Here is a 25,457-nt window from a genome sequence, read left to right on the forward strand (position 1 = left end):
ATTTATGTTGCCATTTACTTTTTACTCTGATCTTATTTTAATTGGGTTATTTTTGCCTGCCTTTTGTACATGTATGTTGTGCTGCATGATTTTGTGAACAAGGTGAGACTGAAGTTGTCATACGTTAAACTTCAATATCATGTGTTTGTGTTTTCAAGGGGTTGGAAGATGTGTTTTAGTGGTGGTTTTATTTTTTTTGTTGTTTGTTTTTTTTGTTTGTGGGTTGTTCTTTTTTTGTTTGCTTAATGAGATGTATTTCAGTGACACTTTCTTCAGTAGAGAACTGTAATTAAAGAAAATCATTTAAAAATGCATGGACTCATACAAGTTTGGAGCAATTAGGCTAGGTAATTAGAAGCATGATAAAAAGGATGCATGGGAAAAGGAATTTAAACCCTTGTTGAACTGTTATATCAAAAAGTGAATAAGAAAAAGAGTAAATTAAAAGCAGGGCTTATAGCTGGTAGGCAAAAGATAAAGCCAATTATCCTGGAAAAAAAGGAATGCATGCTTATTTATCCAGAGCTACTGCTACATATCACCTGTAATAATGTTACTGAATGTGCAGGTAGTGAACTTGCTGTTAATTTCCGTTCTTGAGTTATGGTATTATCCCATTAGCAGATGAACACCATCAGCCTTTCCTAGGATGCATTCACAGATTAACCTGCTGCATGTTAAAGATCATGGTTCCCAGAACAGGTATAAACAAAAGAAAACACAACAAAAAGTTGACATGATTGAAATCTGCATCATCAGGTGGTTATTTTCAAATGGATGGGAAGTGAAAGTAGGAAATTAACTATTTTTAATTATTATTTTTTTTCCCATGAAGAATGATTTCTTCAGTGGCTCCTAAGCATGTATGCAACACTAACTGAACTTCAGATAAGTAAGCACTCATGCAGCTGTATGAGTTTGCTGACGTTTAATAAAGTTTAAATTAACACTGAATCCTTTCCTTAGCTGGGACTTCAGCGGGGCACTCAGCCCCCTTCAGTGGGGCACACCAGCCAGCCTGTGGCAAGAATAATGCTAGAGAGCCAATTTTTCATTCATTTCCTGTATATGATGTGACTTGATGGAGGTGAAAGCTCTGTGGTAAAGCATTGCAACGTGTTAAATTCAAGTTCATTCCTTGTTCCTGCTTCATTTCTTCATTCTTATGGATTTGGCAAAATTGCTGCATCTTCCTATGCAGTAGCTTCTCATTTTTCATTAAGCAGCAGCAATACTGTTTCCTACCTCATATGTGTTGGTTGCCTGTTTTGAATAGTAAGATATCTGGGCCACTTTTGCTTATTTCTCTCCTGTCTCACACCAGGGGTCCAGCATCCCTTTAGTTCCCTCCAGAATAATACCAACAGTAACAGGAATACTGTCAAAAGATGCTAAGGGGATCAGTCGTGCTACTGTAACACAGCAACAGTATTTTCATGAGCACATACTATGCCTCAAAGATTGAAAGATTAGCCATTTATAGCACCAAGGACCTATATGCTAGAAACTTCCCTCCTTGAGAGATGTAGGGAAAATGCCACTGTGTGAATCACACTGAGATTCCTAGAAGCTGATGAATAAATTGTCATGGCCAGGAGAAAGTACTGCTGTGTCCACACTTAACCTTAGTACTGTGAAGGCGTTCTCATGTCACTGATTCTATGGGACTATTTATGATGATGACAATGTTATTTAATTGATTTATAACTTGTGTGTTTGATTACTGCTGCCCTCTGAAGCAACCATTAGAAATGAGATGTAGGTCTCCCTGGGTTCATTTGTGGTTAATTAATAATCAGATACACTTTTATCAGTACTCCATAATGGCATTTGACAGAAAAAGACATTTAAAACAAAAATATTGTTTTAATGAGGGTACAGGCGTTTTCTTTAATGACTGTAAATGGTCAGATTATTTAAATCAGAAATTATAATAAAAATCTCCTCCTTGCAAGCACATCATCAACAAATGTTGCCCTGGTAATCAACTTACTAGCAAAACAGCAGTAAAGCAGCTTAATTGTGCTCCTTATATTGCCATAGATTTCAAGACCAGAAAGAACTTTTTATGACAGTCTAATCTGCACTCCAGATAACCCCGGCCAGAAAAGTTCATATAATTCTTCTGTCAAGCATCTAATTTGGTTGGAGATGGAGTATCTAATTTAGAAGCCTGGAAAGCTCTGCTGAGCTGCAGCAATCCAGTGCAAATATTAGGGGCATTTACATTCAGAACTAGAAAATCTCCCAGACTGAACACAGTACTGTAGCTTGAAAACGCACACCAGGTGATGCTGTGCTTTATCTTTATGTGAGCTGCACAAGGGCTGCATGTGTCTTTAGGGAGGGAGGTTGTCTTCCTGTCCTGTCCCTGAGCACCAGTACCGAAGCTGGATTTTCCTCTTGCATAAATTAAGTCTATGTCAATGAGAGTAATTTAATAATTCCAATAAGGGATCTTTTGAAAGGAAGATAACTGATTTTCAATAAAATTATATACAACTCTAGAGACTTCTTCAGTAAAAAATATTTCTTTATTCCTTAAGAAAAAGAGGAAGCAACTTCAGTACAGAAGAAAAGGACTAGGTCACCTTCTCTTTTAACTCCTTACATTTTCCTGGATGCTACTTAGTCTGTCTTATATTAGTTCGTAAGAGCAGTCAGAAGCATTAATTTAAAAGCTTCTATCCAATTACTAGTAGCAGTTTGATTTTTTTCCCCCACTCATAGCATAATTTTCTGGCATTTAGAGCAACAGCACTTGAATTACGATTAAAAAACATTTAGGAGTCTAATTTTTCTTTAATTTGTATATCCAACCTTACTCCATAAGCAATTATTCTCTTTTAGGTTAAATCTAGCTCTGATAAAGGCTTTTCAGTAATAACTCTACACAGTGGTTTCTTGTTTATCTGTAGGGCAATACCAAGTTTTCTAACCTGCAACCTGCATCATAAACTTCATTACTGACCCGAAGGTTCGCCTACCCAGCAAGAGTATACTCCACACTTTCTGCAGAGGCTTCTTTGCTGTGACAGCCTAGATCTGCTATATGAAACCAACATGCTAAACACTTCACTAAGGTCATCTAGTCACTACCATTAGACATCAGATACTTGAACTACTGCTTATTTATGATGGGCTTGAACTGGTGGCCTTCAGGCAAAACCTACTGTCAAGTGCTGTGAGGTATCTGTTGTTTTGTTTTGCTTTGCTTTCTACTTGTTTTCTTCCTTTAGTGACAGCTCATGAATAAAAGCAGAAATGGAAGAGGCACAAAAGATGTGCCTGGAACTGAAGAAAGACAGAAGGCACTCGAAGGTATTTTTTCTTCCCAGCAAGTCAGAAGAAGGTAGGAGAAACTAAATGCTCTGAGCAATATAGTTTGTAAATGATTGATACTTTCTCCAGCATCCTCCTAGAAAGATAGCCAAAGAAGGTGATTTAAAATAACTTTGTTCTTTCTCAAGGGAAATCAAAATCTTTTTCATAAAAATACTTCCCTACTTTTTTTAATGTTCTATTATAAGCAAATATCTAACTGGCATAAGCTCACATTTCTAGTGAAATGAAAAGAATTGGATGGTAAAAACAAGCTGGAAATATATATAAATATATATATATATAAAATCTTTATTTATTTATTTCCTGTAGGCATGAGCATCACAAACAGTACACTATTGCTTATGATATTTAATGCAATTCTGGGATGGAATTTATTGTGTTCATCTCAGCATGCCTCAGGGAGCCATGAGCTGAATGCCATTAGCTAGTAGAGACTTCCCTGGGTGCACAAAGGGATGGCTGCAGGGACTGCTCCTGACTGTTCAGCCTGTTCTTTGTCAAAAATACTACTTCCTTAGAAGCTCCTGGAGTTGCTCCCCAGCACTTCTCACTACTGTTGGGTCTGGGAGCAGCTCTGTGAACTGGGATTGGAGCTGTCTAATGCCCCTGTTGCACCAGCTTCTGGAGCCACAGCATATATGGGACCCTGCTCCTCTGTTTTGCGAGGACAGCTGCTTTCATCCATCTAAGAGCTCCCTGAAGGCTATATAAGATTAGAAACAAAGATTATTACAAGAGGTGGGGTATGGGACCATTACACTTGATTACAATCCCGAGGCTTCATTTTACATCTGCAACACTAAGAGATGGGAAAACATTGCTTTGCAGGAGCACCACTTAAACTCTTTAGTAACTTTAGTGACCTTAGTAACCAAGGACTATGCAGACTCTTTAGGTGCAGCATTACTGAGTGTATTCATGTGTTTTCCTTTTTACAGAAGGAGAAAAACAAACAAACAAACACAAGAGAATTAAACTCTCTGTACATAAATGTCCTATATGTGAATTCAACTCTCTTTTCTGTACATAAATGTGAATCTCTGTACATATGTGAAGAGACAAAAGAATTTGTCAGCTTAGACATGGGTGCTTGAAAGTCTTTCTGTGGAGGTCCATGTTGACAGAATTGGGGAAAAAAGAAGTCAGTCAAGCAAGATGAAACACCCAACTAATAATTTTTCTGACTGAAAGATATACATAATCCCCTCCAAAAGAAGTTAATTCCTCATGATATCACAAGGATAAAGAAGTGATGCAACAGAATAAATTTCTCATTTTTGATTCCTCTCCATTAGCTCTACTGTCAGCATCATTAACAGCCCAAATTGCAGATGTTGATATTTCTGTATTTTCCTTCCATCTTGGTGGAGGTTATGGGTGAAATCTTGACACCACTGACCCCTGGGGCTCTGACGTCCTGCTCAACAGCTTCAGTCCTCTTCAGGATAGACAACAGATTATGTCAGTAAGTCCTTTGTATGGGTTAGTTCCTAGGACAGTTTTATTTATTACTATCAGCCAAAACTACGGTGTATGCATTGAAGAACCAAGTTTGTATAGACTTTAGTGGTAGGAGTTGGAGCTATTTGGCACTTCCACATTTTTTCTATTTTTGGTAGTAAGACATCACAGTAGCATGCCTGGTTTCCCTTAAAATTTAGATCTATTGGCAAGCGACACATTCACCTCTTGCCTTCTAAAGTTTCACTCAGTGACTTATAGTATGTTAATTTGTAACTATCCAGCTGAGCAGAAACATTCATAATAAATATGATAGAGAATAAATGTGTTACAATTTATTTTTACCGTAGTGTTAAATTATGTTTTTATAGCTTTGGTTTCTCCTGTGTCGTGAAAAAAAAAGTAAATTTACAAGAAAGGTATTTAAGACTGCAAAATGTTATCTATAGTGCAGACATTTCCCCTTGCTTGGATACTCTTTTGTTTAATTACAGTTCCAACTCTATTTAAACATAGGGTTGATTCACATATCTACTTTGCTATTTCTTCTGCAGGATGGCTTTCTATTCCAGTGAAATACAGCTTGGGTTTCATTACATTGCAAAGAATACACCATTTAAAATAAAGTACTATTCCAGTAAAAACAACACATATTTTCTTGTTCAAAGTTTCTGTCTTAAAAACAACTGGTGAGGAATTCTATTCCATGCCATACTCAGGTGAACTGGATCAGAAGACTATCTATTTTATATTCAGCTGATATTGCTCTCTTTTCATTAGACTGAGATACTATGACATGTTATTGTAAATCTGTGTTTGCTCATCTTGAACAAGAAAAATGAGAGTCTGAAAGTATTGTTGTTAAGTAATTTGAAACCAACTAACAATTTTCTTGCTCAACCGGAACTTATGCTTCCCATTTCAAAAAGTGTCATTTATTGATTTATTTTTAAAAGATGAGTATCAGCAGGAAAGTTTGTTTAATCTGAAAGTGTTTTGAAAATTGAAGGAAGCTGTATGATTCTGGGATTGCCCACAGGGAGGGCATTTGAGAAGGAGTGTTGTTTACAACTCTGATAAGAGTTTTTTTTTATCCTAAGAAAGCAACATGTGATTGCACTATGCATGGCCACATGAGCACACACATCTCGTTACATTAAGGAAGAATGTCAACTTCAGACCCAATGCTCTTGTGCCACCATATTCAACAGCAGGGCACAGACCCCAAAATACTGACTTTCTGTAAGTCTTGTGAAAGTCAGTGACAGCTAGAAGTGACAATTTCATGAATGAAAGGCAGAATGTGACCTCAGCCCTTATTAGATGCCAGAAAATCCACAGACAACTTATGCAGCCTTAACAACAGAAGCAGCTTCATTAGATGCTTGTACTCTTTGTTTCACAAGCTTATAAAACTGCTCCACAAATTATTTATGTTGAAATTGGCACTTCAGGTTACCATAAGAACTGTTGCATACTGGGAATTTTTTACAGAAGTGTTGCACTGCACAGGGAGGTTGCTGAGTTCTTGAAAATATGGCTTTCAGCAATCTTAACATTCTGGTGCACAAACAACTAACAAATCAAATGCAAATCTTTGTAGCTTTTTACCATAAACCGATGTGCCTCTCTAGAAGTTCCTATATTTATAAAGTCCAGCAATGTCCACTATTGAGTCCTCTGAGTAAGATGCTGATATATTAAAGTTATTACTGTCCTCTGCAAGCTGGAGAGATAAAATGCATTTAGGTTGGAAATTGCACAGAAGTGCAGAATTAATTCTCTATGTGTGTTTAATGTATGTGTCATAGAGGGCTATATAATGTATAGGTTAAACTCCATTCAATGATGTCTTATCTCAACAGGACAGACTTGTGAGCTACTGAGAATATTTTTTGATAGATAAATCAATTTTTCAAGGACATGCCTTGAGCTAAGCAAAGTACCATAAAAACGTTACTTTACACATAAGGTATCATTATGTCTTGTTGCAGTTTAATCTGAAGCATGACAAGATGTGCCAGCCTAAGGACACCTTGTCAAGCCTATTGTGCCCTTCCATGAAGGAAATGCTCCCTTGATCAATGGTTGTTAAGAGCAGTGGTTTAAACACAGACTTGTCAATATAAAAGATGTGCATATGTGCCTGTGTGTGCTCTTTCATTATTGGTCACCCATTTTAAATCATGTTAGAAATGAAAAAGTGTTCCTTTATGATAGCACTTTAAAAAGTGTCAGGTAAGGAGTTTGAAAAGTCTTTTTTTTTTTTTTTTTTTTTTTTCTATAGTTCTCTAGAAGTAATTCTGAGAAAAGTTTTAAAGGCAACTTCATTGCTTTGTAGAGAGGATACCTATAATGTCTGGCAGTGAGCTGATGCAGGATATTTAATGACCTCATGATATCAGCAGTCAGGATATAGGAGGACTTTTCCCCCAGATGGCAGAATAGTGACTTTCAATTTTGTCATACACAGTCAGTTTTTATTCTGTTTTTCTATAGCTAACAGAATTCCAAGGTCTCTTGTCTCCCTTTTCCTTTATTTCCCCTTTTTCATTTTTTTTTCCACTCCTCTCTCCTACCCTGAAGGTGTGTTGACAGTGTTCAAAAAGTGCTAATATATATTTTATTATGTAAGCTGTGTGACCACAATCAATGTGGATAGATGGTCATGTCTGTTTGTTGCAGAAGATTAAGATAACTGGTTTCTGTAATAATTAGAGCAATCTAGTGTGGAAACCTTGTGCTTTCCTGGAGCTGTCATTTCCTACCTTATTCTGTTTGTCACTTTGCTGTATACCCTGTAAGGTTTTGCTAGTGCTAAATCAACCCAATGCTTCCTTTCATTTTTAAATATGCCCAAGAAAGAACCAACACTGGCATGATTCAGCTTTGCTGTTTGGCTCTCTGTTCAGCATCTCAGAGATGTGCCATCTTCCCAGAGGGCAGCCTGGCATTTTGAACAGAAGAAAACTTATGATTTGGGAAGCCTGAAAATAAGAATCATCATTGTCAGACATGGAGTAATTTTACTGTTCTTCCTGACTTTAAACTCAACCATTTCTGGGGCTGGAGTCAGAATAACCATTCCAAGAGTGGGCTGGAAATTTCTATCAGGAGTTTAATAGCCAAATATTGTTGGATCTTAGCAGAGCACATGTACAAGAAGAATACATATAATTGAGGAAAAGGATGTCCAAATACAGATGAACATCTACATATTTTTGTAGAATGAAAATCCCTGTAGCACTGCAGGATGAATTCTTTAAAATGAGAAACAACTGCAAACAGGAGGAAGGGACAAAATAAAGAAACCGATAATAGTAAAAAATTTAGTGTTCATCCATGAAATATATATTGCAGAAGCAACACTTTTCAAGAACTACTATGTTAGGACTTTAAAAGATCATTTGGTGGTGATTTCAAGATTAAATAATTCATCACATTCTTTGAAGACAATTACTTTAGCTATTACTTTAGCCTTAGTGCCACCTTAGTAGGCAAAGTCCACGGAGGGGAAGTGGCAGAACTGGCTCGTGGCAGGTAAATGAACTATGCAACTTCCACCCAAAGTGACAGAATAGTTTAGGGAGAAGACCCATCCCTGGGAGTGTAGAAGGCCAGGCTGGATGGGGCCCTGGGCAACTTGATGTATTGGGAGATGTCCCTGTTCATGAGAAGGGGCTTGGGACCAGATCATCCTTATGGTCCCTTCCAACCCAAGCCATTCTATGACTCCATGAAGACAATGGGATTTGATAATGGAATGGGACATGGCCAGTTTATCTGTTTCTCATCCACAGTTTCTCTTTTATTCACCTCTTGGGCTCATCAGTGCAGGACCCTGTGCCAGCAGCACTCCCCAATCTTTTGACCTCTTGAGATTGAAGGACACAAGGGGAAAAGGCAGATCCAGCTCATGGGAGCAGATGGTTAGAGCTGGGTCAGCAACAACCCTTGCAAAAGTTCTTCCTGCTTTGTTTGTTTCCAGCAGTGGGAATGGAGATTGTGATGGTCTCTGCTGCTTCGCTAAGGGAGGAGCACCTTATGCACAAGGAGCAGCTTGCCCTAGCTGGTTGAGCTGACCCACACCCAATCCTTATCACCCAGCTGCATGTCAGAAGAAGCAGCCATGTGTATAGGCCCTTCACCTTTCTGATACATGATGGACTGCTTGCAGGTCTTGCTGAAGGCAGGCTGAATTGAGAAACATGGGCTTGTTATCCTCTCTTAGCTGATAGGAGAATCACAGTGTAGGAGATTTTAAATGAGCTGCACACTTTGTACAGGGGAAAATACACCTGTCACTAGATTTACTCAGCAGAATGGAGGGATGTAAACCAGTGAATAACATGAATAACTCTTTTCAATGTCTCATTGTCCTAAAACTTCTTCTCACTGCAAGAAAATGGCTAGAACTGCTCTTTCATGGACCTGACATTATAGAGTTACTGTGACAGGTACAAACTAAATAAAGGTTTTGGTCAGCATTTTTTATTCAGACAAAATCCTCCAAACAGTGCATCTTGTGCTCAGCAGAGGGCTAATATGTTTACAATAAGATGTGCTTTTTCATTCTGCTGGATTAAGACCAGTCAGTCAGAGAAAACTATTGAATTATATTTGGCTAAAATAAGCCTGAGAGAAAACACTTCAATATATCAGATCCTCAAAGGGATACCTTTCTCATTTACAGTAAGTTATAACATACTGGTAGAACTGACCTAACTGTAAGATAGATATTTTAGGCAGTCTTTTGGGATTCTTCACTAAGTAATATTAAAATTCTTGAGGATGGGCAATGGAGAGGAAAAATGTTGCACTGGTTTATAGACTGGTGGTAAAAATGAATGAACAGATGTTTTTGACCTATCATCTCTGTGTGTTTATGGTCATTATACTTCTGTAGCTGTAGCTCTCTTATAGAAAATAGTCTGATCTGAAAATGATAACAACAAAAGAGATCACATCCCCTGAGTCCTGTACTTACTCTATTCACTAACTGTATAACTATCATACATGGTATTTGATGTATTTTTGTATATTCTCTAAGAACTCTCAGTATAACCAGAAAAAAAAAAAAAAAAAAAAAAAAAAAAAGAGTTAAAAAAAAGGAAAGAAAAGCAGACATCAGAAAGGATATGATTTAGAGGAAAATGTTGTCTATGGTGTTGTCTATGGACTAGTAGCAGACAGAACTGGAGGCATTTTACATGCAATTGAAAGACTGTCTTATGTCACATATCTGCTGTCATACCTATCAAAGAGCAGATATACTCCTTTCTGGCATACAAGTCATTGTTTGCTGAAATGGGAGCAAGATCAGAGACACTGAATTGACAAATAAATAAACACGAAGAAAAGTAGAAATGCAGCATTGGTAAGCATTTTGTTCCCAACAGTAGTTACTACAAGAGGTGATGCTCTTCCAACTCCAGATACATTTTCTTTAAAATATCGACATAAGCATTGTAGTGATGGGAAAGCCTTTTAAAAATGATATTTAAAATAATCAACTGACACGTTGATGAGCAGGTGGAAATCAGATCTCCTAGTGACATTTAAAGCAATTAAAAGGAATGACATATTAGTCCTGACCGAAAGCTTGCATAAATGCAAACCATGTAGAGAATAATTAAATTGTATTTTTGAAAGGCTAATGCAGCAATTTACCTTGTCTTAAAATCTTAATTTAGATAATTGTAGAGAAATTTGCAAGCCACCAAAGACATTTATCTACAGCATTTGCTACATGTATTTTATATGAGGCATACTGTGTGCCTGCAGTAGTTACCCTAGTGTTTAGAATATGTCCAACTAGCATAAAGTAGAAAAGAGATTTACAATGTTATTGTGTGGGTATTACTTATTCCCTTATGTTGTAATCAGATTGTTCATATTCTCTGCTGCTTAAAATGAGACCACAATGTTAATATAATTCGACTAACTGCAAAGGTGATGACTGCAGAAGGAGAATTTTTGAGGCTTTGGACATTAGTTCCCTCTTAGGTCAAAGCAGTAACTGTGGTATGGTCATTGCTCTTAACAATATCTTGAATTCTACAGGGATAAGAAGCTTTCCCACCACAATGAGACTCAGTGATTAAATTTTTTGTTCCTCTTCTTCTCCCCCCAAAGGAAATTCTGAGAGAAAAAAAAAAAAAAAAAGAAAAAAAGGGCACTTTAATCTTTTATATTATGAATATATTCGCATATTCACACTGGAGACCACACCTTAAAAAAGTTATATTCAAAAGTTATATTGTTGTATGAAACAACAATCCTGAAGTAAAAAAGCTTTGCAGTGCTTCTAATACCAGTAACTACCAGAGATTAGCCAGCATTACTTCAGTATAACATACAAATACCTAAGGTAGCTTTTCGTTAACAACCTGGTACGCATCCTGATGTTTTTCTTGATGTTACAACATATAACCTACTATGACATGACTTACCTTGCTAGGGAGCAAGGTAGCAGAGGTCTTGCCTTGGAGGTTATTATCATACCACAAGCAAGTGGGCATGTATCTATTTTTAAATTTTTAATTGGATCTGCAAAGTGTCAAAGTTTCCTTTAGAGCACTAGTGCTTTGTTGTAACTCACAGTATATATCTTCATGCTAGCTGGATTTGTGACTTGAAAGTCACAAGGCATTCCCATTTCAGCTTTAACACTTGTCCCTGCAGTAAAGAAAGGAATACTCCCATTAAAGTCTATGCTAGTGTGTTGGGCTTCTTTCCATTTCTGGTGCAGATCTCTCTCTCCTGTTCTTTACTAAGCTACTGTAATAAATGAAACAAATATGTTTCCCCAAGCCAACCCTTAAGATCATGAATCAGTTTTTATTTATTTTTTCCCCAGGCTGGTATGGACATGCAATAATAACATGATCCCAGTGCAAAGGCAGGCAGCTGAGAGGACTGCAGGATAGAGTTGGTGAAATGCTGCAGCAGTAACTTTAGCAGCTGATCCTGGAATTATATTCAGGGTGAAAAAAGGAAAATGGGATACTGCTGGGGCTTGTAATGGTGCCCTGCAATCTACAGTAGCCATTCTGGTCCCTGAGGCAGGCCAAGAACAAAAGTATTTGGAAGATACAGCTGATGAATCATGTTAGCATTGGTGATCAGCTGTATCTGAAAGGAAGTTGTGATTTCTTTTGAAGGACCTTCTGAAGGATCTTGCAGGATCTCCTGCCTTCCCCTTCTCCTGATGTGGTGGAACTGGTAGGGGCAGAGCATCCTCAGCACAGGAAACCTCAACAAATACTCCAGATTCAGGCACTTGATTACATCTTAGATGAAATGATGCACTCCATGGGCTAGCTGCAGGTATCTCCTCTCACCCCAAAGACAAGGGTGCAATCTACAGAGCAACATAAATGTACCCCCAGAGGTACTAGAGAGAAAGCAAAGCATTTTTAAAGAGAAGAGCACAAAAGGTGGATAGTTTCAGTTACCAGACTTGTGTTTTCCTTGTAAAACTTTTTGTCTGTGGCTTTTTCATACCTGTAAAGATAGTGACAGATTTTTCATTTGAAGCAATTGACTTTGTTACATTTATCCTGATAGGGGAAAAAAAAAAAAAAAAAAAAAGTAAATATATCTCTCTTCTTTTAAATATCAAACAGTTTCAGAAAATGGCAGGACGCTCATTTCAATCTTCTGCTTTACAATTGATGTTACTCAGCAGGTGGCATTAAGCCCTTTCAGTATCTCTCCTCAGTTTTTGTAAATTTGCAAAAAAAATGTGCATAACAATGTTTCCTTTCAGCATAATAATCTTATGGCAGGTTTAATTGGTTCTCCAGATACCTCTGTTATTTTCACAGCCTTTCAGTTATTCATGCAAACACGATCTGTACATTACTTTCAAAGCTCTGTTGAAATTAAGTGAAATGAGAATTCAGCAATTCACTATTTCATGCCCATTTAAAATATATTTTTAATGTCTTAATAGGAAGTGAAGCGTCTGGGGAAATGTACAGCTGTTATACAGTATTACTCAGATGTTTAAGAAGCAAGTAGAGTGCTTTGGATCATTCACTATAATGTTTTTAAAGTTCTCTAAATAGTGATTTCTGAACAGCAATCTTAACTAAATGTGAACACTGCATGTCAGAGATAGACTAATAGATAAACTATTAATTCTAGCAGCTCCATTTTGGAAAATAAAAATATTTGCAATTTGTACTTAAGAGATTTTTCCTGATTCTTTCTTTTTTTTTTTTTTTTTTTTTTTTTTTTTAATTTATTGTTATGCTGAAATAATAGTGGGAACGCTAGTGAGGACGACAATTAATAGTTAACTCCATGACTGTTTCCTAGAATTCAACTTCTTATCTCTCTCTAACAAAGAAAAAAAAAATGAGTGACTTCATGGGTAAATCTAAAATGTTATAGAATACTCAAAATGGCTTAATAGAGCTATGTTGTACTTGAGAGATGTGCTACATTTCTGTGAAGGTGCAACTGAATGCGTGGACAAGGTCTCCTGGCTGGTTTCATCAACAAAACAAGTAACTTATCTACACGTATAGACTGCTGGAGGCTGGAGACAAATTCTCTAGGAAAGCAGTGCTGCATGTCTGCCCTGTGTGCCCTTGGCCTCCGCTGTTGGCTGCTGCTGAAGACAGGCCACCTCTCCAGATGAACTTATCAAATATGGCATTGCTGTCCTATCTTCCCATCTAATTCAGTCCCTTCCACAAATCTCTTCAGGAAACAGCTGCCAGCGATAGTAGATAAAAGCCCTGACATGGGTTATTATCAGTAGCTTAAAAAGTAAGAAAGAAGGACTGATTTACAAGGCCAGATTTCTGAATGGAGGAAGGTCATCAACAGAGTCCCTCAGACACCTGAGTGTTGTTTAGATGGTTGCTAGTGATTTGGAGGACAGACTGACCAGTAATGTGATGGAGTTTGCTGGTAATATTAAATTATTCAGAAAAAAAAAAAAAAAGCTGCAGAAGGAACAATAACTTAACAGATAATAAAATAGTAGATGAAATTATGAAATTCAACGTTGATGAATATTATGTGAAGCATACTAAGAAAAGAGTGCTAGCTTCAACATTGGACTCTAAAATATTTCTACTTAGACGCTATAATATATACCTTTATCAAAACTTCATGTAATTTCTTCATTAAAGTAAAAATCAAATCATGTTAAGAATTTTTATGAAATGAACAGACAGTGAGAAAAAAAAAAGCACACAGGAAGAGTAGTTATAGCACTGAATACATGTAGAATGTTCTTGTATCTTGAATATTATTTGTTTTTCTGATACCCCACATCAAAAAAAAAAAAAAAAAAGGAAGCTAGAAAAGGAACACAGAATGGCAGGAGCAGGAAAGATCACTGAAGTCACAGAATGGCATTTCAAGCTTAGGAAATGGGATGAGCTAGAGATCTTTAAATCATGAGTGGAATAGAGAAAATGAATATGGAAATATTATTATCAATTCTCTCTCCTGATACAAGAACTATAAATATCAACAGAAATATTGTGGGAATTTGTGTAGGTTAAAGTGGTATTGGGCAATATACCTGAATAATAAAACAGTGAAGGTATCTGAAAACAATACCCTTGCTCAGAAAGTTTATGAGACAGAAATCACTGGAGGCTGGGAAAGATTTCTTGCTTGACCTGTTATTTTATCCCAACCTAAACATTTACTGTCAGAAACAGTATAGAAGTCTGGACTGAACTTTTGTTTCAATTAGTATAGCCATTCTTATGGCTTAAGACATAATAAATATTAAGAGAAGTGTGACGCTGCTTCCTACAAATTTGGGACACTGCCATCAGAAATCTGGAAAAGCAGATCATTTAAGAGTGGATAATACAACTGCAGACAAATACTTGCCAAATAAAGCCATGAAGAGCTGGCCAGAGAAGCCATCACAGTCTTCCCAGGTGGACTCATCAGTGCTGAGCAGCAAAGATGTGCTTTATGCAGGAAAAAAAACAGAAGCCACCTGAGATCTCATGGGTTTCCACCTGCAATATGAGAACTCATGTTTTTTTACACACAGTAATTGCAGACTTTTTGCTGCCTCTGTAGTTTAAAGCCCTGAAGAAAGGTCCCTTCATGGTTTGTGTGGAATAATCCGACAGACCTCTGACATGTTACTGAGCTGTGATCCCTTTGCTTTTATCTTTTTAATTGCCATCTTCACAGTTAATTGTATTTATTTAGTTTTCAAAATTATTTCTGTAGCTTCTATCATGTCAAAATCGAAGTTTATCATGCTTAGATATGCATGTTTAGTACTAACCAGGCATTAGTGCTAGCATCGATGTCATTTGGTGATTCCTAGTATTTATATCCTAATGCCAAACAAAAAATTAATTGCCAGACAAGAAAACTCAAGAAATGGGGCAGCTTGATTAATAGTTAAAAACATCATTGGAACCCTGAAGAGATGGCATATAATATTTATAGATTTATCACTGTGGAGTAATTTAGGTAACTGATAGCTAGGAAAAGAGAGCATGTTTACAAAGCACATATTATAAATTAATGATTGATCTTACCTGACATAAGCACCTAAAAATATTTTATGTTGGCCCATAAAGGGCCAAGCAAAATAACAGTGCTGTTAAAACTTGATGGAATAAAACATATTCTTCCTATCTTCCTGTTTATTTTCTTTTATTATTTTGCTTGCAAGTGGAGAAATAATGAGTTCTTCCAGGTTTTTATTCATTCTCTAAGTTTTATTCAGTGGTACATGCTAAAGCTTATGGGCCTTGTCTTGCTGTCATTTTTGTGCAACAATTAATTGTTGGTATGTAATACAAGCTCTGAGAAGAGCTGGCATCCTTAACATGTCAAGGAAAAGGACATAATTCACATCTGTTTTGTACTATCACTGATTTCTGATAATTACAATAGCTGGCAATCAGTATAATTGACTTAATCTCTTTCACAGAAAAATATACCCCTTAAGATCTGTGGGCTTAATCCAGCCCATGACACAACTTCTTTCAGTGATACTATGGAAAGGTTACCCTGTAGATGATAACCCACTTTAGATAATTTGCTGCTCTCACTGAACAGCAAGGATAACAACTCTGGTGGTTTGGACTTGCAGCTTCCCTTTTATATAACAATGTCTCCATGTGTTCACATCAACCCATTTTAACTCTTTGGCAACTTTTGCCTCCCTTTTCTTCTATAACCCCCCAATTACCTGCAGTTCCTTTGGGTGATTGACCCAACCCCAAAACATAACACTTCCTGAGGCTTTCTATGCCATAGACAACAGCCCAGTATATGTCAAGAAGAACTTGACATATATGGTACATTTCCTTCAGGAAGGAAGACTCAGCTGCTTGTAAAAGCTTAATCAATCACCTGTCAGGTGTTGGCAGGATGTGAGGAAGAGAGCTCCAGCTGAATTGTCTTCTCTAGCTGAGGTTCAAGAGCCTTTACTTCTAATCCAAATGGAAGAAAAGGAAAAGGAAAGGGGAAAGGAAAGCAGAAAGAAGACTCTGCATAGGTCTGTGCACTTTTACCATCTGCTTTCTATGAAGGTAAAAGCTGGAAGATAAAAGGAAGATAACAAGAAGGGTGCTGAACTTGAAGGTGGGGTAGACTTTCATTTAAGAGCTTGGTTTAGAAAAACTTAGAAAAGGGATTTGGATTTGTTGTCCGAAGCTGGGAAAGAAACAAGGAAATCTTGAAGAAAATAGGGAGGCTTGTATAGTCTTTAGCTGAGGAAAAAAAAGGAAACCTTAAAGAGAACAGAGACTGATAGCCTTCAGATAGCAAAAGCAAGGAAGATAAGTCATGAAAGGTTTAAAACCAAACAAACAAAGAAAACACAAGGAGAAAAACATCTGCAGGAGGAATCCAGACTAGCCTATGGTAACCTTTTGCTCATTAAGGGTCATTGACATGCTAAAAATCATGCCCATCAAAATGCTATTGTGTGCTAATATGGATTTGGTGTCCCATTCCTTGTGTTGGGTTCTCTACCCTTGGATGCATCCTCAAAAATAGGTTTAAATTTTGTGGTGATTATTTGACTAAGGACAAAATGAAGCAATTTTGTGATCAGGAGTGGACTCAGTACAACTTAGATGATAGAGAATGATGAACAAAAAACAGATCCTTTAAGTATGGTACCATATTGCAGTTAATGTTATTTTGCAGGTGGGAAGGAAAATGGGATGAAGTGATGTATGTTAGTGCTTTCATGTCATTGTATCAGAACCTGGGAAGTCAGATGGAGTGTGGGAAGATTATGTTATGTTATGTGCTGAAAATAAAGGGAAGAAAGGGAATGATAAACGCCCCAAAATCTACCCAGATCAAGAACAAGAAGTTCAGTTTTTGGTACCGTTGGCACTACTGCTGTATAGACTAGAGATTTCCCTTATCTCTGGGACTCCTGTGGGGACATCAGAGACTTCCCCTGAGAGTTGGATTTCCAAGTTCTCTACTAGAACATCGGAAGTCTTCCCAAAAACTTCTGCAGGGACAGAGATTTCTCCCGAACCTTGGGCTGTGGGTGTCTGCGGGCATTTCTGCAGGTGTTTCTGCGGGGACATCAGAAATAATCCCCGGGGTTCAAGCAGCAAATGCTTCTGCATGGACATCAAATACATCTCCTAGGGGCCAGGATGATTCTAATGTTATCCCAGTAGCATTTTGCAACTGACAAAAGGCAGGACCAGTTATCCAGGCTCTGTTAAGACAGGCAGTGGGTCCAGAAGGAGAACCTGTTTTTGTTCACGTTACATTTACAATAGTAGATCTGTTAAACTGGAAACACAATGTTGGACTTCATAGGGAGAACTCAGCAGAAATGCATCAGTTGTTAGAAACTATTGTGAATCTCTCCACTTTGGGTGTGAACCTAAGGACAACATATTGACTTTATATTCTAGTGAAATATTCGCTGTTTGTGAAATCCTTATGTGCAGCTTGGGCTCTAGCAAAACAACCTTCCTCTCCATGTATATGTTTGTACTTTGTATGCTAGGAGCCAGTCCTTCAGAACATGGCCCTAGTACTGTTGTGACATATTATTGAGCATCTGGCAACTGTTCTTCTAAGAGCATATCTGAAAATGTTTAGACTGGGATAAGAGCTCTGGTTGCAGTGAATACTACTGATTCAAGGCTTATGTACAGATTCATATGTTTTGAAATCCATATAAAAATGACAACAAATTTAAGTAGATGCCGTGTTACCTGTAGTTGCATGGGCAACTTAGTTGATATTACCTGTTGTAAAACCGCTATGGTTCCAAGTCACTTTGGAATAGGTCTATGTGAAAGAGGGTTGGCAGTATATTTAATTATTTCTTCTCTTGTCTTTGGGGCAAATTGTTAATCTTTCCTCTTGCTGACAGAGGCTTGTGAACCCCTGCCTGAGCTATGGCTTGCACTGTGGCTGCATGGATCCATAGAGCCATGCAGCTCAGGGCTGTTTGGAAAGCATATTTAAGGAGACGATTTAATGAAAAAGCCACTAGCCTGTATTAAGCTGCTGGCAGCTGTAGTGGCATTGCTATCTGTCACTGCTTTATGTAGTTGAAAGCAAGCTGGAACATCTCCGTACGTGCTGCTGCAGCTACCTTGTCAATGCAAGGCACAGTGGAAAAATGCCTTTGGAATATGTTGAGTTGGTGAACAACCATCAAGGGAAAAAAGGAAACAAACAAAAAGAAAAATGGACACAATGCAAAAATGTTTTCCTTTATAAATACATTTAGTGATCTTCACCTGTAAACACTTATGCCTGCCACACTGACTTGCTAAGGAAAATTTATTGTGGCACAGGTCAGGCAAAGACACTTAAGCTAAAAACAATTCCTGGCGTGTCATCATGTTCTTAGGCATGTGCAGTCGAACAGAGCAGCAAACAGACTTTTAAGTTTGTCATGAAGACAATATGAATGACAATATATATCCTTTACAACTTCTGTGCTGTATCCAGGGTGGTGGTTATTTGCCAAGCTCACAGAACCTGTGACAAAATAAAAATAGAGGAAAAAAAATGTAGTTGAAAAAGAGGCATTTGAAGGAGACAGATGTGTAGGAGGTGGGAGACAATATTTGAACCATAACTGATGCTTGCAGTTGCAGTGAGCTCATGATCACCTTTTGAATCAATACAACAAAGTTGTATTCCTTGGGTGTCTGTTTCCTCACCACTTTGTTTCTCAGCTGTTTGTGACCCTTACGCTGGAAGACATGAGAGTGAAAGCCAGTAACTGTGAAATAAAAATATCTGTTAACTTCGAGTTTATAAGGCTCCTTTTCTAGTCTTTCCTATGTGTACTAGATTTATGTTATCTCTACTTGCCTGAAAGCACTTTCCTGTATAATTCCATGTTCTCCCTTTAAACAGTAGGAGTCTTGTCAAATGTATTCTTAAGGTATCTACTGATTTTGTTTTGTATCCATGATTTTATCCATTGCTTCCCATAAGTATATCAGCTACAGAGAATTTTTTTCTTCTATGGATGTAAAAGAATCTGCAAAACCAGCATCAGCATGTCGTATATTTAACACGGTCACAGATGTTATAACATTACCATAGGGCTCACTTACCTGGAGAAAATTATTTTAATGGGGTTATACTGTTACAGTGACACTAGAATGTAAATAAATATTCTTATATAGACACTATTTTTCCCAGTATCAAAGAGCTTTCTTTTTCAGCTTTCTTTCAATTTGCTGAGAAATGGCTTAAGTAGAATCACAGAAAAAGTCTTAGAGATGCATCTGATGGGAAATTTTACCAGCATAGCTAATACTGGGAAACTTCAGTAGGAGATAAGCTCTGTCTCTCCGTGTCTGTCTCCCTGTTTCTCTCCTTCTCTCTTTTTTTTTTTTTTTTCTCAATACCTGTTCCCCACTTTTTAAGTTGAGATAACATTGTGATATGCCCACCGTGAGGGCATGGCCACTTGATTTTGGGAGATGTGATGCCAGGCAGCAGCAAGTCCTTACTGGCAAAGGGAGATGAAGGTGCTAGCTGGACTGTCACCATTTTTGTCAAGGAGGGACACCGTCCTGCAGCAGCCAAGTGAAGCAAGCAGGCAGGTCTGGTGTCAGTGACCAGTAGCAGCCACAGCCCAGTGATCATTAAGGAAGTCAACAGTGATGAGGCAGGACAGAGGCTGAGTTTAGGCATAAAATCTGAGGGTCAGGACCAACAAGTTGATGGCTGAACACAAGCATATGTACTACGTGACTAATGTAAGGCTGAGGACAACTGTCTGACCTTAACAGCTGGCTGGAGAGGATGTTCTCCATTACAGTTTTCCTAGAAACGCATCAAAATTTAGTCTGATCATAGTGGCAAGATAAGCATTGGAAATCTTCGCATAATGATGGAATACATGTGCAGGATATATATTTCTCCTTGTGGGAAATACTGACAAACTGTAGTGTATTTTGTCTTTGGGCCTTTCCTGAAACAGCTCACTCTTCAAGTGCATCTTGTATTTTTATTATTATATATTTTTTTCTTATTCTCATATCCTGGCTGGAGTGAAATATTCTTCAGCTGAGTTTGTTACTGGGGGTGGGGTGGGGTAGGGGGTGGGAGGTTGTGTGTATGTGTGTGTGTGAGGGGAAAATGTGAGCGAGGGATTATTTTAGCTAGCAGTGAATCACAAGCTCCTACTGCTTGAGGCTACCCTGATGATGCAGAACAGTTGTGAATCCAACTTTCTGCCCATCTGACATAATGCAACAAAACAAAGAAAGCAGACAGCACAAATGAGTCTGACCCCAAAAGCTAAAATTATCTAATGTTAGCTTATTCCTAACAGCTTGAGAAAACCTTGCAGTAGTACTTTCTCTGGGTTTATTTCTCTGCATGTGTCTGAATGCCTCCATGCATGAAACCAAGCAGTTTCCCATAGAAATGTTTAACTGAAGACCACATACCAGCAATATTTCATATTTGAGAAGTGTAAATGTCATGATTATTTTGAAATCTTACACTGATTATCATGGTTGTAGGAGGAAAGGGATTATAGAGTTCAGACTTGAAAATCCATTTCATTTCATAAGTCTACAAAACAAAATCTTAGTTACGGTAATATGGAGGTGTGTGGGGGGTATTTTAGTTCTTGTTTCTGTTTCTCACAACCAGAAACTAGTTTAATTGGCATTCAGTTAAATGTATTTTCCCCAAATCAAGTCTGTTTTGCCTGTCACAATAACTGGTAAATGATCTTCCTGTCTTTTATCTTAACCCATGAATTTTCACATCTTATTTTTTTCCTTCAGTCCTGTTGAGGAGCAGGATTGAAGGTTACTGGGTGGATAATCTTGCAGCTGGCCAAGGTCTATCTACTGCAAATTTTTAAGGATTATTTGCATTGGAGGTACAATTAATACTTCCCTTAACAGTTTGTACCCAGCAATATATAAGAATTTTCTGATTTATTTTTTTAAACAAACAAAAGAAACAAACAAACACAAATAAAAACAGCAAAAACATGTTTAAACTGGATGGAAATTACTTTTATACACGTCTCATTAGTATCAACAGTGCTATGTAGAAATTTTACTAGAATTTGTAGGCACGTGATGAAAACAATTTTGGAAGTATAGATATGCATGAGAGGCTTACCATATTGCATTGTTCAGTGGCTATGGATCTGATTCTCTTGCTAACAGCAGTTTCCCTCCACTGAAGTGGTGCCATACCTGTTACAGAAGATACTTGTCATGTAAACGTAGATGAAGGTGAAGAGAACAGGAGTGTTACCAATTTCTCTTCTAAAAAAAAAAAAGAAAAAAGAAAGGCTGTCAAGTGGAAAATTACATCGGTAAAAAGATGTCTTCTGAGGTCTTTCAGAATGCATTCTGAGATCAAAACACAAGCATGTATTTGTATGGGTTAGTCAGGGCTAGTCAGTGTCAAATAATATAAAATCGCCTTCCTTTGACACTTTGGTTTCCTTTAGAAGCACAAGTGTTTAAAAGACTGCTTCTACAGAACCTTTCTTCTTCCTATTATTATTATTATATTACCTGAGCAGATGTTGCATGAGACAGAGGTCCCCATACTTCTAGGGATGAAAAAGCAATAACTCCTGAAAAAGCAACTGAGCTTGGCAGATCATCTGAACTGGCAGCAGGGAATAGCAGACGATTCTGATTACTTCTCTCACAAATACTTGTGCTAAGAAGGCAGCAATTGTTGTTGATATGTACTAGATGTTGCTATTATTTAGTGTACTGCAGAGAAGATCTGTAGGTAAGAAAGGAGGAGGGGAAGGAAAGGTGAGAAATATTTTTAATTTCCTGTCTTGATCTTTATTCCTTATTGTAAGTCTTTACTGTACTTCCTCAGTGAAGAGCAAGATGGTTCTGGAAATTCCACCCTGCAGTGACAAGTTCTGTTAAAAACGTGCACAACCACTTTAATATTAGGTTAAGGACTTTGAAATGGCTGCATAACAAAGTGTCCACTAAGTGGAAATGTTCACTTTTTCTCCCCAGATATTCTTGTCACTGTGCCATGACTCATTTATAACCACTCTCATGACCAGTTTGCAAAGGATGTTGAGCTCAGGGACCTTTGAGTCTTTTGTTCTTTTCTTGACATGGTGCTATACCTGGGCTGGAGTGTGAGTTGTGTCCCTGACATTACCTTGCAGAACTGTGCCACTGTGCCAGAAGAAACAACGTCACTTGACTAGACTTTTTACTATTGTTATCGTGTTTTTTTTTTTTTTTTTTTTTTTTTTTTTTTTTTTTTTTTAAATCTCATGTGCCAAACATTTTGGTGGTCTGAGAACTTTTGTAAACTAAATACAATGAAGTGACATAGTTGTGCTCCCTACACTTCTTTTTCTATTGTGGCATTTACTGCAGGGAAACAAGCAGAATGCTTGTTGTTCTTATGCTTCCTGATTAAAAAAATGTCCTATTGAAAAGTATAACATTAAAAAATGAAGTTTCAACTCCTAATTGTAGCTCTTAATTGCACTTCTTTTTATGATTTTCAGAGGTGTTTTTTGTTTGCTTTTTGTTCTCAGCATGATTATGTACATGCTTATCTGCAACCGACAGGCTGTTAATTTAAAAGTACTTCATGGTGTAATTGTCTGATGCTGCATTATGGTACAGCACAGCTATGCAGAACATTGATTAAGGTTCACTATAGATTAAGTAAACATGTTTCCTAACACATTCTGAAGGGCTTATGGAAAATAAGGCTGCTTTAATTCACAGCAAGAACACCAGAAAATGTGTAATATTTCTTTTACTGTAAAACCATCCAGTTAAAAGAGATTCTAAATGGCAGTCTAAAACCTACATAGAATGTAAATTCTGTCTTCTTTGTGATCCTGGTAGATGTGGTGTGATGTTTGCTTGATGTGGGACTGAAGAGCTAGCTGGTTTTGCAGCCACACTCATGAAAAAGATGTTAAGCCTGAGGCAAGAGGCAGGTGAAACTTGTGGCTGTTGTTTGAATGTTACTGTTAGAGTAATGTTGTTGGAATGTTACTGCAAAGTAGTTACATGAAACCCCATTTTCTGGATAATTTCTTCTTGTTTGCTCAGCATGTCTTATCTTAGATTTGTCTGGTTTGCGTTGTCTTATTAATTGGCACTTTTGAGGTGGTGTTTACCTTTTCAAGTCAAAATCCACCCCCCAAAGGAGAAAAAAAAAAAAGAGGAAATCATTGCTTTTTCAAAACATGACTCCAGTGCAAACCTCTCTGCCTGAGACTTCATGATCTTGAGGTCTCTTCCAACCTAGAAATTCTGTGATACTGTGATTCAGTTTCTTCCAGAAGGAATTATATTAAAGTGAATAGTGAATGCTTTTCCAGTTGGTTAGGACATACAAAAAAAAAACATTCCTAATCTTAAGGTCTATCACTGCAGTAGGAGTAGACTTTGTTTGTTTGTTTGTTTGTTTAATCTGTTGTGAGTGGAGTTTCTCTTGTGAAGAGCTAGAGAGCTGGTATCTTACTATGGCCTGCAAAGTGTTATAACTGAAGTCACAACTCAATCTGAATTTTGTAATATTTATAAAAGGAATATTTATAAAAGATATAAAAAGCAAGTAAACAGCGCTGGGTGTGCAGGGAATCTAAGCTCCACCAACACGCACACACGAACATCAAACATTCTAAATATACAGAACATTGCTTTTACATACTAAACCCAAGAATGCCTATACAATCAGAAAAGGTAACAATCCTTTAAGTAAGTTCCATGACTTAACAGTCTCCATTTTCCATTCTTTTTCTTAATTACAAACAAGTCTCCATTTTGCATTCACTTTGAACAATATGTCTTGCTTTAAGTTGTCAAGCAACTCGGTCTTTGGGTCTTATGTTCTTCCCGAATCGAGAAGCATATCCATCTCGTTTTCAAGGTCAATAGGGCCTGGGTCAAAAGGCACATCCAGGTCACTACAGGGCATAACAGCAAAGGCCTGCGATGGCTGTAGCAGCAGAGGGGCAGATGGCATAGAAACCACACGTTTGTGATTGTGGCCCCACATGGCTTGATAAGGCCTCAGAGACTGCTAGTCAGGTACCAAGCAATCCCACTGCAACCTGGTCGTTTTTAGTTGCAGAGTCCCACACCTTGACCTCAGTTTGGTTCCATATTTCAGGATCATAAACTGTCTGATTGTTAACAAGGAGAATAAGCTGTGAGGCTACCAGGACAGTCTTTGTTCCTAAGGATGTATGATTCCCCATAATGCGCAACTGCTTACCAGCGAGGGGCAGTTGTGTGCGCGGCTCCGCTTCTCTCAGCTAGAGCTTCTCTCCAGCTCCGGTGCACCTATTTCCAGTAACTTTCAGTACGAGCTTCTTTGAGAGGTTTGCTGAGTCTGGCCGAACCTATCTTCATGAGGCGATCAATGTGCCTGTTCCTGTCCTGGTCTCCATTCTGCCAGCCTGTTCCACTTCACTCCTTTTTCCTGCTTCTTTATTGATGACATAACTTCATCGTGTTGCCTTTTTTTATCTTGAGGAAAGGCTCCCCTCTTACACCCTTCTCTCTACAGCAGTTCTTTTCAAAACAACTTTTTATTGGTCAAACAACTTTGCACATAACAACAACAGCAAACACCCAGAAACTTCTATGCCTTAACGGCTGGAGAACAAGAAACCCGAGGCTGCATGGAGTCTCCTGAATCACCCTTCTTTGTTCCCCCTAAACTCTTTTACATTGCTGATGGCCTCATCGTTAAGAGTCTGATGTTATCATCAGCCACGGGGCTTTCCAACCCCCATGGCCACACTCCCAAATCTCCCCCTTCTTTATTAATATCAACCGTTTTCTCGACATGAATTACCACCCCATATATAACAAAAGGAAGAGGGGAATCTTAGTTATTGCAGCATCTGACTGCTGTAAGACCAAGTAAGAAATTTTAGAAAATGAATAGCTATAATTTAAGAAAAGAAGAAGCTGTTAAACAAGGTGAGATATGTATATAAATAACCAAAAGTGAAGCAGAACTCGAATGCTGGCTTAGACTAGTGAAGAAATAATGTTTGTATAACTTCTAGAAAATCAGTGCTGGAGCCAAAATGTTACTTAAATGCACTCTGAGAAATAAGCTCTAACCTTTTCATTCTGCTTCTGTTCTAAATATCAGAGATATCAGAGAATACCACCCTGCTGATTGTCTTCAGA

Source organism: Anas acuta, chromosome 8 (assembly GCF_963932015.1).
Source record: "Anas acuta chromosome 8, bAnaAcu1.1, whole genome shotgun sequence".
Taxonomy (NCBI): Eukaryota; Metazoa; Chordata; class Aves; order Anseriformes; family Anatidae; genus Anas; species Anas acuta.